Source organism: Gorilla gorilla, chromosome 12 (genome assembly GCF_029281585.2).
Source record: "Gorilla gorilla gorilla isolate KB3781 chromosome 12, NHGRI_mGorGor1-v2.1_pri, whole genome shotgun sequence".
Lineage (NCBI taxonomy): Eukaryota > Metazoa > Chordata > Mammalia > Primates > Hominidae > Gorilla > Gorilla gorilla.
This window is the reverse complement of record NC_073236.2, coordinates 123,298,036-123,313,435: the sequence shown is the minus strand read 5'-3', so window position 1 is coordinate 123,313,435 and position 15,400 is coordinate 123,298,036. Positions and strand designations below refer to the sequence as shown.

General features: G+C 45.9%; 1 protein-coding gene across 4 annotated transcripts in view; it reads right to left on the bottom strand.

Annotated features, from left to right (window-relative positions):
• The window catches only part of CYRIA (CYFIP related Rac1 interactor A), a 109,879-nt gene that overhangs the window by 52,682 nt on the left and 41,797 nt on the right, over positions 1–15,400 (bottom strand). For 3 of the 4 annotated variants that reach the window (XM_031008145.3, XM_055378746.2, XM_055378747.2), the window contains one exon: positions 15,164–15,319. The gene's annotated coding sequence lies outside the window, so the exon portion shown is untranslated. The remainder of the gene's footprint in view (positions 1–15,163; positions 15,320–15,400) is intronic. The other variant, XM_055378744.2, reaches the window with a different exon arrangement.

The window sequence follows — 15,400 nt, the reverse complement described above, 5'->3', positions numbered from 1 at the left end:
ATTGTTACTAAGTAAGTAAGATAATGCAGGTAGAAGTTCTTAGTGTAGCATCTGGCATGCAGTAGGTCCTAACAAATAAGTATCTGCGCCCCCTGCCTTGCATTTCAAAAATTGCAACCACAGCGCAAACAAGTCATTGCCCTTTTAGCAATAAATCCTGTACTGTTGCTTTGGAGCTGGAGAAGAAAGCCGACTCAGACCACCACGTCAGTGAAGAGGTGAAGCTGGGTCCTGAACTGCTGCTGCGATGGGATCATTCACATGGCTATTAATCATACAAGAGCCCATTTATGACAAACGCAGGTCACTCCCTTTGCATGACAAGGCACATGGGTCCACAGAGCCCCATTATCCAAAAAAAAACACAGAGCATTGTGGGCGATGCAGGCGAAGGCGAGTGCACACACACAAGCGGACATTGTAAGGCTGTTTGCACAACCCCGCCGTGCTCCTCGCGGATTTCCTGCCAAGGAGACATTTAGATCTCACAGAGGCGGCTGCAGACATTTGCTCATTCAACATGGCTTCAGGCAGTGGCTGCGGAAACCCGGTGCATGGTACCCTCTGCTGGTCATCTCTGGAACTGCGGGCCAGGGATACCGGGCATAAAGCACACAAGGGGGACCCCTGGGGCCCCAGGCTCTTCTCTCCCTCCCTTGTCTAAAGAGTACAGTGCAATAGGCATGAGCTTTTTTGTCTGAAGAGTCTGACATTAAATATCAACATCTCAATTGTAACATGGATTAGCCACAAGACCCTGGGCATGTCATCTCACCCCTCCTCAGACCTCAGCTTCTAGCTGGAGACCACATGTTTCTACCACAGGACCCTTGCACTTGCTAGTCCTTCTGCCTGGAATGTTTTTCCACAATCTGCATAGATTTTCTTTGTATATTCATTCGGGATTTATTTTTCAGTGGAGTTCAACCTAACAGTTTTGTCCAAAATACTATTTTACTCCCACTCCCCAGTAACTCTGCTTTTCTTTTAAGTATACATCATCATTTATTTATGTGCCCTCAACTCCTAGAATAGGGCCTGACACATAGAAGGAATGCCATACATATATGTGGAATAAATAAGGACATCTTCCATGACTCCCCTGTCACTTCTCCTCCTAAAACAAAACGTATGCTTCTTCCTCCATATTACAGGGGAAAAGAGGTTCTCAGATCATCCTGATATTTTATTCACACACTCTTACTGGTCAGAGAATCTACTACTGTGTAGTATCCAGAACGGTTTCCAGGCCTCTGAGTGTGGTCTGCCCAGAAGGACTGCATCTCGCTTCCATCTGGACACTAAACCTCTACTGATGTAACCCAAGATGGTACTGAGGAATTTTGGCAGACAGAGCATATTGCCAATATGTACTGATTTACAGCCAACAAAAAAATGCAATTGAGTACTTACTGCTTACTTAGTAAGATGAATAATAATAATAACTTCCACAGACTGTGCATATATTCTGTGCTAGGCATTGTGCTAAATACATATAGTGTCATCTTTAATGCCAAAAGCAGACTCAAGATTCTGTGCTACTACCATCTCCCTTTTAGAAACGAGAACACTGAAGCAAGTGAGTAACTTGCCTAAGGTAACTCAGTTAATCACCAGCAGAACTGGAATTTAAACACAGCCCAGCATACCAGAAAACTCACAGTCTAAGCCACTATGTTATTTTGTCGAATACTCCTGCACTATTATTAGATGTTTTTGGGAAACAGAAAATGGCTTAAGACATGGCCTGTGGCCTCTGGTCAGGGCAAGAGGGCTGTGGAAACTCATAGCAAATTGTGTCTCATTTCTAATTAACTTATTAGCACATGGTTTGGCATTAGGTTGCCTGAATACATTTTTGCGAATTGTTGACATTCTCATTGTATAAAATCCTAGAATGCTGGAACAGGGAGAAGTGTCCCTGATCCAGCCCAGTGGCCCAGTCCTGTTCAGGTACAGATGATAAAGTTGAGACTCAAAAATGCCAAGGCTTCGGCAGCCTATGTGCACTGCCCCATGTAGTTGGAACACATGATAAACTTCTGTAAAGTTCCTAGAAATTACAAGCATAACCAAAATTTCTGTAGAGTTGGCAAAACTGTATAGGCTCTGCTTAGTTACCTAACTACCCACATTTCACTTCCCATTTTATTCAATTCTGCTGATCCTCCCTCTATCCATCACCCCTCATCATCCTTGGCACTTGCCTCAAAAATAGGATTGACTTCTTTTAGTCCCAACATATATATATATACCCTGTATATCTTGCATATATTTCTATCAAAAATGTAATATTTACACCTATCTGTTGAACTTCTTGAGGACAGGTGTTAATCATCAATCCATCCCCTGTATCTAGCACAGTTCTTAACACAGCATTGAAATCTGGTGACTAGGCCGGGGGCCGTGGCTCACGCCTGTAATCCCAGCACTTTGGGAGGCTGAGGTGGGCAGATCACGAGGTTAAGAGATCAAGACCATCCTTGACAACATGGTGAAACCCTGTCTCTACTAAAAATACAAAAAAAAAAAAAAATAGCTGGGTGTGGTGGCATGTGCCTGTAGTCCCAGCTACTTGGGAGGCTGAGGCAGGAGAATTGCCTGAACCCAGGAGGTGGAGGTTGCAGTGAGCCGAGATTGCACCACTGCACTCCAGCCTGGTGACAGAGAGAGATGCCATCTCAAAAAATAAATAAATAAATCTGGTAACCAGTCAAAGAAATAAATACATGAGCATTGCTCTTTTTAGAGAATAGGGCTAAATAAAACATGGCTCTTGCAGTAAGGACCAGTAAGGATGAGAATCTGCATTCAAAGACAACTATAATGGGGAGGAAGACTCTAGTGAGGACTGTGATCTGGGTAAAGGCAAAGTGTTTGGGGAAAGGAGTCTAAAAGAGGAGGTGCCTCATCTGGACTAGAATAGTCTGGGAGGGTTTCCTGCAGAAAGGGGCTGTAGCTCGAGGTGGAGGAGAGAGAGAACTCCCAGTGAACATCCCACTGCCAAGATGCCTGTGAGCTGTGAAGAAAGGAGCCCAACGTCCTTCACTTTGGGATCTGCTGAGATCACACGTACTGGGCGGAGGGGCGGAGGCGGGGGGGTGGTGGTGGAGGTTGGACATGAGGGGTCTCTGGAGTGGCAGCTGTCACAGGGTTGGCTTTAAGATCTGTGAAAGCCAAGCCATTGCCAGCTCCCAGTCTTCTGGTTATGTTGAAGTAGTGGGACCAGATTTCCTGTGTGGCTCTTAAGCCTGCTCTGAAAGTAGTTTCCTGCCAGGCCACGATGCCTGTCCCAGTCCTGCAGGGGGGACTCCTTGCCCTCTGCACCTTGTGCCACAGCCCCCTGTGTCCTCTCTCCCACCACATTTCCACATTCCTGGTCACTCCTGCTTACCTGCCTGTCTCTCCTCCTAGGAGGTGAAGACCCCCTGGATGGGAACTGGAACTTACTTGTGATTGAATCCACAGCAAGCCACCCAGGGAATGTGTGTGGCTGAATACATGAAAGAATGAGTGAAGAATGGTAGTGTAAAGGCCACAATCAGAATCCAAGTCCTTCCAGCCTGAGGTCCTTCCAGGCAACTACTTAGAAAGAAAGAGGGAAGGAAAGGAGGGCATGTGGATGGGAGGGGGGAAAAGGGTGATAGGAAGAAGGAAGGAAGGAAGGAAATAAGGAAGAAAGAGAAAAGGAGGAAAAAAGAGGGTGGGATGAAGGGAGGGGAGGAATAAAAATGGTTCCACCATGGTGACACTCATTTTAATAAAGATATAGCTAAAGATCTCATGCTATGCTTGAAAGTTAAAAGAAAGATAATTTGAGTCAACAAGAAAAGTGAAATATGTCCTCAATGGTGCACAAATTAACTTCTAAAAAAGACAGCAGGATTTGAGAAGAGCCTGCCACCCACTGCTAGGATGTGATGGCCAGAGACTTACTTTCATGATGACAAGCGTGCAGAACCATCTCTGCTCTGGCCTCTGAAGCAGCCAATCAGCTGCAGGAGGCTGAGCTGCGTGAGAAGTCCAACTTCAAGGATAGATGCTGCAAAATAGCAATGTCTCCCCACCAAGTGGAGGTGGATGCTCATTTTATGGATGCTTCTTGATATGGTCTGACTGTGTCCCCACCCAAAATCTCATCTGGAATTGTAGGTCCCATAATCCCGACATGTCATGGGAGGGACCTGGTGGGAGGTAATTGAATCATGGAGGCAGGTCCCCCCCATACTGTTCTCATGGTAGTGAATGTGTCTCATGAGATCTGATGGTTTTATAAATGGGAGTTCCCCCGCACAAGCTTTCTTGCCTGCTACCGTGTAAGACGTGACTTTGCTCCTCATACATCTTCCTCCTTGACTGTGAGGCCTCCATAGCCATGTGGAACTGTGAGTCAATTAAACCTCTTTCCTTTATAAATTACCCAGTCTTGGGTATGTCTTTCTAGCAGCCTGAGAATGAACTAGTACACTCCTTTAAGTCAAAATTCCAGCTGAAGGAATTTCGAAGAATGCTGAAGGCTGGGAGACTTCCATGCATTTTCAGGAGTGCATTTTCAGGTATTTACTGCCTCCACCTCTGGGCAGGAGAGCCAGCGGGTAGTCCTGTCCCAGGGGAGGACATGATTCTCTTCAGTCCCTTTTCATAATGCATACCTGAGCAGACACAGAGGACCCTGACACTGAAATCCCAAGGACACTCATTCCCCTGCTTTCAAAAGGCCTTCGTCTAAATCAAATTCTCATGATCCAATAACTACACTAACAGCAGCCATTTGCTGAGTGTCAGCCCTGCACAAGTTGCTATACTAAGTGCTACATGCAAATGCCCTCATTTAATTCTCACAATTACCCTCCAGTAGGTTAGTTTGAAGAGTTACTATATTGTATATTTCTGCTAAATTGGAGAGCTTTTCTTTGGGCAAATGCAAGAGCTTGCAGTTAAGTACCTTATCCACTAAGGGGCATTATCATCTCACATTAAAAATACCAGACCTGGTCAGGTAGGTACCGAACACAAATGTAGAAATTTGTGAAAAAAGGACAAAGCAGAAGTATCAAGTTCAACATCCTGAATATTTTCTAAACGTGATTCCACTCATTTGTAGAAAGTGTTTAAACTCACGGTTGTATTAGCCAATGCTTACTTAATGTAGTAACTCAATTGCTGCTTCAAGGTCATTTCAAAAGCATCTGTCTTGACCACTTTGCCAGAAAACGGGGCTATGACATTTGAGAAGGAAACATGAATAGACTTAGCCATTTGGCTTAGTAATTATCCTCTCCAGCCCCTTCAACTAGTTTCTTAAGTCACGTTTTCCACTGAGGAAAACATCTGTGTTGTGGCTGAATCAACTTCACTCAAGTTAAGGGTAAAAAGAAAGGTTGGAATCCTACCACAAGCTTATCAGAATGAGTTTCTATCACTCATTTAAACAAAACCTCCACTTAAAATTATATTTTGAGTCTGGAAAATACTCTGGAAATGGAAATGCACATAGTTGAAGACCCTCAATTCATGATCTGTACCCCCGAGCCTGCTCTTATGGACAGATGGGAGATGGACAAAGGTACAAGTTGCTCCCATGGAGGATGTCCCTGCAGGAAATCTGCAATCCACAGGAGAAGGCAGCAAAGTCCTCATGGAACTTCCCTGTTTAGATTGATAAGCCAAGACCACAATTAAACCAAACAAACAAACGCACAAAGTTTATCTCCGAATTTCTGTGTAATCCCAGCCTGGCTCCTGATGACTCAGCGATGCTCTATCCTGATTTAAACTTTCCCCTGTCCTCGGGGTTCCCAGGCTGCTGTCTGTGGCCACACAGTCCTCTACATTCGAACGCTTTGCCTTTCACCCTCTGGAGAGCCTGCAAGCCTCCCAGACAGATCAAGCACTATTTGGGCTATTTCTTCATTCCACTTGAAGACAGCAAATTGTGATTCCAACATGAGGTCTGAGTTGCTCCCCAGCTCATATCATCTGAAAACCCAGCTCAGCTACACAAAATAATCTCAGGTCCCCTGGTGCTCAGTGGAAGATGGAAAATACACTGAGAGGGAGCGTAGAGACACCCGGTCACCTGCCACGTAGCAGCTGTATGGCCTTGGCAAGGTGCCACATCCCTCTCCACAGCTGCCTTTTCTTGAATGCCTACTGGATGCCAAGCTCTTTGCTGGCTCTTACTCATCTTCAAAATCTCTCTGCAGAGTAGTGCCTTTAGATAAGGAAACTGCGGCACAGCAAGATTCTGGAACTCATGAAGACCATTCCCTTCTGTGTGACTCCATTAGATGGACTGGATGAGGCTCCAAACAGGAGCCAGTAGTTCTTGTCCATAAAGGAGCTCTGGCAATGAATTCTGCATAAATTGTTTCTAACCATGAAATACAAAATGGCTTATTGTTTTTCCTTTGAGTTTTCTAGGCTCTTACTGCTCTGAGCATGGTCTGGAGACTGGCACCCACCTGGGAGCTTATTACAAATGCAGTCTCTCAAGCCCCACCTCAGAACTGCTGAACGCAAGTCTACGTTTTAATCGAATCCTCAGTGTCCTCAAGTTTGAGAACCACTGCACTTGACTAAAGATCTGAAGTCCCAGTGTCATATCCCCTTCTCTTCTGCCTCCCCCAAGTAACCAGTGGTTGTTTTAGGATTGGTCCCGAAATCCGGAGTTCCTCTCCTACTGGTTTAGTATGCATTTGGTTTTACAAGTGGGCCCCTTGATTAGTCCCACTGGCACAAATGAAAGTTTACATTGTAACTAGGGATAGGACCTACTGAGCCCCCACTGCAGGCTGGGCTTTGTACTAAGTGCTTCACATACAATATCTCAGTCCTTGAGCTGGACTAGATGGCTATGAAGTCTTCACTCTTTCTACAACCAACACTGCCTCCACTCTCCCAGCCTGTTTCTTCACCTGCAAATGAGATCGCACAGAGGTAGACCCAATGATCCCTCAGATCCCCCCAAAAATAAGCTTTATGAAATTTCCAAGGTTCAACTCTCCACAGAAATATCTGTTATAATAGAAAATCTAGATCGCTAAATGCAATGCAAAAGCAGAAAACAGTCAACCTACCTATTGCAGCTATTACTGAACGTTACTGTAACATTCGGTGGCTCAGTGACGAGGCAGCTGGCCTTTCTGAACCGATACCAGCAGCTCTACCACTGGGAGGTCCCTGGGGCAAACTGGGAGGTGCAGACAGGACACAGGGCAGGCGCCCTCCGCAGGCCCAGGGTTGGCATGGTGACGCCTGGGACCATCTTCACTCCATTCTTCTCTTCCGTTTCGCTCGATTATCGCTGTGTGAAATCCTGCCCCAGAAGGACAGAGCAATCCTGAGGGCGAGGCCTGATGTCGGGGGAGAACAAGCCAGTCTTTGTCAGGTCCCTCAAGGGGACGAGGCCAGCCTGCCTCAGGCTGCACACAGAAGAGGCCTGTGCTCACTCGGCCGTAGAGTGGTGGCCTGCTCTGTCCTTCACGGTGGGAACCCACCACTTGAACATTCTACATCTCCCTCCTCCTGACTCCAGGGCTGGGCAAAGTGGAGGGATCTGCTCCTGAGGCCTGCAGGCATTTGCACTGAAAAGGCTTCAAGTAGAACTTACTGCTCACACTAGCACCAAAAACTCTTTGTTGAACAATTCCTCTCTCCCCTTGGCTGGTTTCCCACTATCCCATTCACAATGACATCCTTCCCCACGTCACACTTTGTCAACTCTCCAGCCTTCCCTGGCTCCCCCGGGCTCCTGCTTCCACACTGACTCCAGGCCTCTCACTCCCTCTGAGAGGACTCCTCGCTCAGAGGACCTTCCTGCCTCTGGACTCCTAAGACCTTCCCTTGGTTGTCTGAAGGGCACAGATGGTGTCACACACTAGGGATGTCTGCCGGGTGTTCATCCTGATATCTGTCAGGATGCTGGCCTCGGCTTTGCAACTCAATCATCCAGGAGATGCTTCATAAATGGTTAGCAAGTGTTTGAACCTACGTTGTACGGCAGACACTTGCTTCTAATAGAAAATTCAACCGAGGCTTTAAGTCAAAATAAAAATTGCTAACAATCACAGAGTCCTTACAGTGCCCCAGGCACTTTTCCAAATGCTTGCCTGTATTAACTCAGGTAGTGATCCCAGAACCCTTACAAGGTTGGTGCTATTAGTCTTCTCATTTTAGAGATGAGGAAACTGTCCTATGAAGAGGTTTGAAAACTTGCCCAAGAGCATCTGGCTCCAGAGCCTGGGCTCTTAACCACAGCACTACAAAGGATTATATCAAGACCACAATTAAAGCAAATCTTACCTGAAGCCCACTCACATGTACAGTATTTGTTTTATGGGGGTCCTGAAACTAGCTACGTGTGCCTCTGCAAATGTCATCAAGTTTCTAGGCTCCTCGTATTACACATTATAGCAACTGAAGACAATTGATAGATGGCTGTTCCCCTTCTTCCTTGATTTGCAGCATAGTCAAGCCTTCGGGTCTGGAGACAGGAAAGAGCTGAGGTACGAGAAAGGAGGTCCTAAGAGGAGCACCGATGACCAAGTGGGGTCCTTAGAGGAAACACTGGCCAAGTTGGTTTCAGTAGTCACGATTCTTCATAACTCCTCTGCCAGTGTGCACCTGGCCCCAACCCCCGGACTCTGCCTACTACCGGGTCAGTGCAGTCTCCATCCTGGGGCCAGTGTGCTGCCAGCTTACAGCTCCAAACAGAGAAAGGCAGGCTTGCCACCAGGCCTAGGCCAAAACCCCCTGCCAAGCCGGTTCTCCTAGATTCCAACCCAAAGCAGGAACAAAGACAGGGTTGGAAGAAGGAGAGAGAACTGAAACCAAGGAACTGAACATTGTAGCTGCGCCAGAGCTCTCAGCACAGGGCTGGTAGCTGCCTCATTAAGGCCTGCAGCCAGGAGGGTAGGGTACACACTGAGCCCCTTTCACTCTGTGAGCCAGATCAGCTGTTGTCTGTTGAGGGCTGACAGAGGCCTTGCCTGCTACGAAGAGGTGACAGGTAATTTATCTCCCTCCAGCGAGGCTTCCTGTTGGTGGTCATTTAAGTGCAAACTCCACACCAGGGTCCTGCCAGGCCATGTGGGATTCAACAGCCCTCAAGGACTCTTTTGGGAGTTGGGTATCTTAAAGACAAATTCAGAGATGGAAGAAGCTGCATGATCAAGCCCAATTCCCTCATAGTTATGATGAAGGGAGGAGGGCTGACCAAGGTTAACTGGTGGCTCAGTGGCAGTTTGGATTAGAATCCAAGTTAACCCCAGATATCATGGTCACTTTTTGGTTTTCTCCCTCTCTCCCTCTATTTATTTTTAAATCTGCATCCTAGTTGTACCAAGAAAGTGCCACAGAGGGGCAGCACTGTGGGGTTTTGAGGGAGAAAGGAACTCTTTCCAGCTGGGCTATCAAGTCAGGCTTCCTTGGGGAGGTAGTCTTTGGTGTGGATTCTGAGGACATGGAGGACTACAGAGCCCAGGCCAGGATGAGAGTGTGCTCGAAACTGCCTCAGTGCAGGAGCAGGAGCAAGAGGATGCTGCCTCTAAAAAGAACACTGCCCCCTTCTCTCTTCACTCCCTCTTCCCAGCATCTTCTCTCTTTCTCTTTTTAAACAATCCTTTTGAATTTCTCCTGATATAAAAGGGAATGCTCACTCCCCCTGGGTGCAGCCAGGGTTTTGGAGAGAATGGGGTCAGAGAAAGCACTTGTTGAGGTCTACTTCTCCTTAGAGGAAGAAGAGAAGAACCCCAGGTCATATGTCTTGTCCCCAGCCCAGCCCATTAGGAAGAACAAATAGGGCCCCTAAGAACAAGAAACCAGACAGCCCTGGCTGTAAGGAGGGCAAGTGATTCTAAATGCATTTTGGTAAAGAGCATGTGACAGAGCTGCCCTTGTCTCCAAAAGACTCCATCAGAGCAAAGCACCCACCCCAAAGCCCCTCGCTGTTGAGATGTTTATGCCAACTAGAACTGAGGCATGGTTAGGTTTAGAGATGATTCTGTAAGGAGGGATGGCTGCCCAGTCTCTAGAACTAGAACCAGCTTCCTTGTAAGGTGGTGAGTTCCCCATCCCTGAAAGCATGTGAGTGGACACCCGAAGGGTAAGATGTAGCTTTCCGAGCGCTTCTAGACATATGCTGCTCTGACCTCACTGCTTGCCCGGTCCTGCATTTTGGAGTCCAGGTGAGATTCAAGTCCAAACACAATGCTTAGTTTCATAATTTCCTCCTTGGTCTGCCTGAAGCCCCATCGGCTTGTGGAGAGGGTGATACACAGCATGAACAGTGAAAGAGGGGACAATTAGACAAGACTTTGGATCCTGATGTCCTCACAGCTGTGGGCTTTGGCCAAGCCCTTTCCTCCCCGAGCTTCAGTCTCATCTTCTGTACCTGGTCCCAGGCTACCTCCTGGAGCTTGTGAACATCCAGTACCATGAGGTGCAGAGATCTTGGCACAACTGGGGAAGTGTGCAGGTGAAAGATTAAGTCTAGCCCATCCATTCATCTTGCAGCCAGCAGGGGTGATGGGAGGTCAACTGCACCATGCTCTGAGCTAGGTTCTAGAATAAATTCTACATAATGTACACATATATACACACACACATATATAACCATATATACACACACGTAGGTACATGCATATGTACATACACACATACATAAAACCCTCTGTGTGTGTGTGTGTGTGCATATATAGATATATATATACACACACATATACATATTCCACCCCAAGAGTTCCAAAGGGAAGGTAGCAGGGGAAATACAGTTTTCACTTAGAAGAAGCAGACTCAGGTCTCTGTAAAGCTGCATTTTACCACCAGAGAGCTATGGTGTAATCCATGCTGTTAAATCAGTGTTTCTGGATGATGAAGATGAATTCCTCCTCCTTTCTACTTCTTTTCTTGGTCCCCTTACCCTATTCTGCTCACTAACACCTCCATAGGGTCAGAGAAAAGATCAATTCAAATTAGTCAATTTGCTTCTTTTTAGTCGCTGTTGGGAACAAAGTGGGAGGATGAGGAGGTGGCTACTAATGGATTTTTGAAAAGCAGAGTTGAGGCATTATCTGAGCATGATGAGCAGGCTGGCTATTTCCTCCTCACCCATGACAGAGAAATGAATGTTGGCCCTTATTTATAGAGTGCAGTTCTGTACCTGAGCATCTCTCTTCCAGCTCGCAACTCCTACTCATCCTTCAATGCCCAAATCATATGGCTCCTTTTGGAGTCTTCCCTGACTTTCCTGGGCAGAGAACACATTCCATCCTCTGCATCCACATCACTTTGTTCATGTCTGGGTTCTTGTCTGCCATCTGCTCCTCTGTTGGCTGCTTTTGTCTTTGTCACGTGATTAGAAACTCCTTGAGGTGCTGACCTTGTCTGATTTGTCCTGATGTTCATGGCCCAACACAGGGTGTGACCGTTGGTAGATACTCAGATATTACCTGTTTAATGAGTCTGTAATTTCTAAAAGAACACTCTGACTTTAGTATTCAGTGGAGAGAGGGTTAAGGAATGGATATTACTCATTCATTTTCTGATGGGAAGAAAATGTAACAAGACCTAAATCCCATCATTTCTACTAGAATAGTTTAAGTTTTTGCCAGCCAATTCTAAGAGAAACAAAACTTATGTTCTAACCATTTCACAGCTATCTGTGTACTAAGACTGGGCATGAAATGACAAGTTTAGCATTCACTGCAGCACCAATGGTGGGAAGGGTCATTGTATGCATCTGCCACCCACAGCCATCTCATTCAGTTGATCTGTGTGAACTTATTTTACAGCCAAGGAAACTATAATCTTATAATAATATATGAAAGAGGTATAAAATAAGCATTTTAAGGAACTGGAGTTTCAAATAAAATTAGGCTCTTTGCCCCTTAAAACTCCAATCCTAATAACTCATCCATTTTTTGCTTAAAAACTGTGAGCAGTTCTAAGCTGTCCTCAAAACAGACTCAAACCACTTGGCTTGGTCTGAAAAATCCCTGATTCATACCCTCACCTCCCTCTCTAAGTGAGTCCCTTGGTCTCTCAGACTCACCTCTCCACATTCCACAGTCTCAGGAGGGAGGTGAAGGTGCACAGGATTCCCCGAGGCACAGTCCTTGCCTATGTGTCTCCATCTCCCGGCCTGGAAATTCCTAACACCCTTCCCTGAAGCATCTTGACCTCCTTGCTTGGTTCCTGCCTGGCTACATCTCATCTCCAGGACTGAGTGCAGACAACCTGCTCCCAAGAAGCTTCCATGGTTCCACCCCTCAATCTGGGTCAGGGACTCCTCCTCTGAGCTCCCCAAACACCCATTCCTAATGCAACACTGATCAAAGTGTGTTGTCTAGCCATTAGTGCGTCTCCTGGTAAAACCAGAAGCAACTCAACTGCAGGGGCTGACCTAGTCCTCATTTATCCCCAGTGCCTGGTACAGCACTCACATAGAAGAGGCACTCATGTATCTGCTGAATGAATGATCCTCCTTCTACCCTGAAGGCGAGAAAGACCAATAGTCTATCATGTAAGTAAATTCCAAGAGAACAGGTAAAAGTGACCTGTGGGAGGTTCCAGTGGAAAATTCCTACTCTAGCAAATTGACTCTATGATGATCAAATTAAGACAACTGTTTACATCAACCTACTTTATCGATGCAACTTCCCCAAGAAACCTTGATAGCACCAGGCCATGGAGTCCTAAGAATGGGGCCCAGACTCATTAATCTACAGAGTCCCAGTAGCTAGGGCCCAGTAAAGATTTTTGAATGAATGACTAACACTGCATTGGGAAAGAGCTCTGGGGAAGAGAAATGAAGGGTAGAAGAATCTCCAGAAAAGCCAGCCAGAACATAAACACCCAAGTCCTTTCTGCCCTCGCTTCATTCCACAGGCTCCTCATTCCTTCTGCTCCAATCCTACTGGTCACTCGAGATTGGGTAAAGCCCAAGCGCATTCCCTGCTCAGAGATTTAGTTCTGGCTCTTCCTTCTAGCCTTGCTCCCTCACTTTCTCCAGATGCTGCCCAAATAATGCCTTATCCAGAGGTGTTCCCTGGCACTGTATATAAAACAGTAATGCCCATTTCCCTCAACTCTCTAGCTCTCTGACTTAGCTTTATTTTTTTCTGCTTTATTTTTTTCATAGCACCTAATACTACCTGATGTAATACATGCATGTTTGCTACTTGTTGATGATCCCTTGACCCTACTTGAATGCAAGCTCCTTGAGAACAGGAACTTGGTTTTGTTCTGTCCTGTATCCCTAGCACCAAGATAGCGTGAGCCACCCACTGCATGGTTCATGTTCCATGAACATCTATTGACTGAATGGATGACTGGGTGAATGACTGCCTTAGAAAAGCTAACAGGCAAGGAAGAAAGCCCTGAATGAGCATGTGCTTGGACCCTGACTGTCTTGCTGAGTGCCAGGCCAGGATACCTGCCCCAAATCAATTGACCCTTACTCTTGGTCTTGGATGTAGGCTAGTCTGAAGGCAAAAAGCCACCGGGAGGGAATTAGTTTTCGGCTAATACCTCATGGGACAAAGGGCTAGGAAAGTAGTAGTTCTAACTTTGGGTATGGCAGAGAAAACCTTCCAATGGCCAGGCTGGAGAGGCAATCTGGCTAAAGTCCAGGTGAGAAAAGGCTTCTATGGATGAAGAGCTCTGAAATAAAAAGGCTGTTAACAGTTTCTCTCCTTTTTAAATCGTTGGGGCTTAACAGTATTTGTGGACAAGGCCTGTCCTAGATTTTAGGCACAAGGCTCAAATGAAATCCAGATATGGGATCAAAGCTATATTTAAGTAGCTCTAAAAAAGGGTAGGTAGGGAAAGGAGCTGGTATTTACTGAGGTCTCCTGTAAGCAAGAAACCATGCTCATGCGTGATCTCACTTAATCCTCAACACCAGCTTATAACATGGAGTGTACTATCCCTACCTTACAGGTGGGGAAACAGAAGCTTGGGGATTTAAAATGGTGATTTAAGCAAAATCACTGAGCCAACACAGAGCACAGCTGATATCTGAAGTCATGTGTGTCTAAGTCGCAAAACTTTTCTCCTTCCTCTGAATTATGCTATAGCTCAGAAACCACTCTAGAGAAAGAAACCACAAGAGGAAGAAAGGAAGCAGGCATGAGATAAACATGTTCCCCAAAGAATAAGAGTCTGGCATAAGAAACAAGTCTGGGATAAGACAATCCTGGGAATGCAAAACAAGCTTTAGATATCACCTGGTCTTACCTTCTGTCCTATGCTTAGCTTCATGAAATGCTTCTGGTTTTAGTTTTTCAGAAAAGTCAAGGTATCTAGCTGAAAAAGAGCTTCAAGACAGGATAGCAGAAGATAACACCAAAAACTAGTGCAAGAGTGAAGATGTGTGGCCATCTCAGTGTGTTGGCATTTTTTTCATGACTTCTGACCATGATTCCTTACACTGGGCCTGCGTAAGAGAGATGTGTCAATATACCACAGTCCAGGCAGCTGAATGCTTGACCAAACTTTAGTCATCTGGGAGGAATGTCAGCCTACATCAGGTGCAACTCCAATGAAGACATTCTAGTAGATGTGGCCACATTCCTTGCACATAAGAAGGAAAGGATCCATAAGTGACTGGGAGGAGGGGAGAGAGACGAGCAATAAGCAGACACAGATATTGCGTTGGTGGTCAGGAAAGCGGGTGATGAGAATGGTTAGCTGCAGCCTGTCTGCTGTAAGCGCTCTTGGATGAAACTTCATGAACTGAATTTGTTTCTAAAGATGTTGTAGCAGGTGGGATGCAAGTCCGTTCTCTGACATGGGATCTAAATTCCATCTCAGATTGGCTACCAAAGGACCTCTCCTCCTACTGTCTAAATCTAGTTGGCTAGCATGGGCAGAAAGGAACACTAAATGATTCTGCAAGGAAAAAGGAACCTAGATCTACAGCTCGACTCTGTTCTTCCCCTGCATGTAATTCTCAGCTACCCTCTTTCATTCCTTAACTCTCAAAAGCCTCAAGATAGCACAGATCCCACTCAGAATACAGCTATAGAACCCAGAGCCTTGAACCTTTTCCTTAATACTTTCATGTCTTTCATAACATAAGCATGCATATGACATACTTCCTGCAGTATAATGATGGTTATCAGTGTGCTACACGTTATAACGAAAGTCAATTGTTTCTTACCTGGAAATATCTCCTGTGATTCAGTTTCACCAATCCAGGCTGATGGGATGAACCAGCTTAGCTGCTGTCTGGCCAAAGTAAGTTGGACTTCCCAAATCAGGACGGTGGCCTCCTAGAGTCCTGTAGCTTTTCTGTCCTTAAGATGGTGGTACCCTGCTAAAAAGGGAATGCAAGTCATGTTACTGTGAGAAGCAATTTCCTATTCTCCACTAGTCACAATGTATTTTTTAAGGAGAG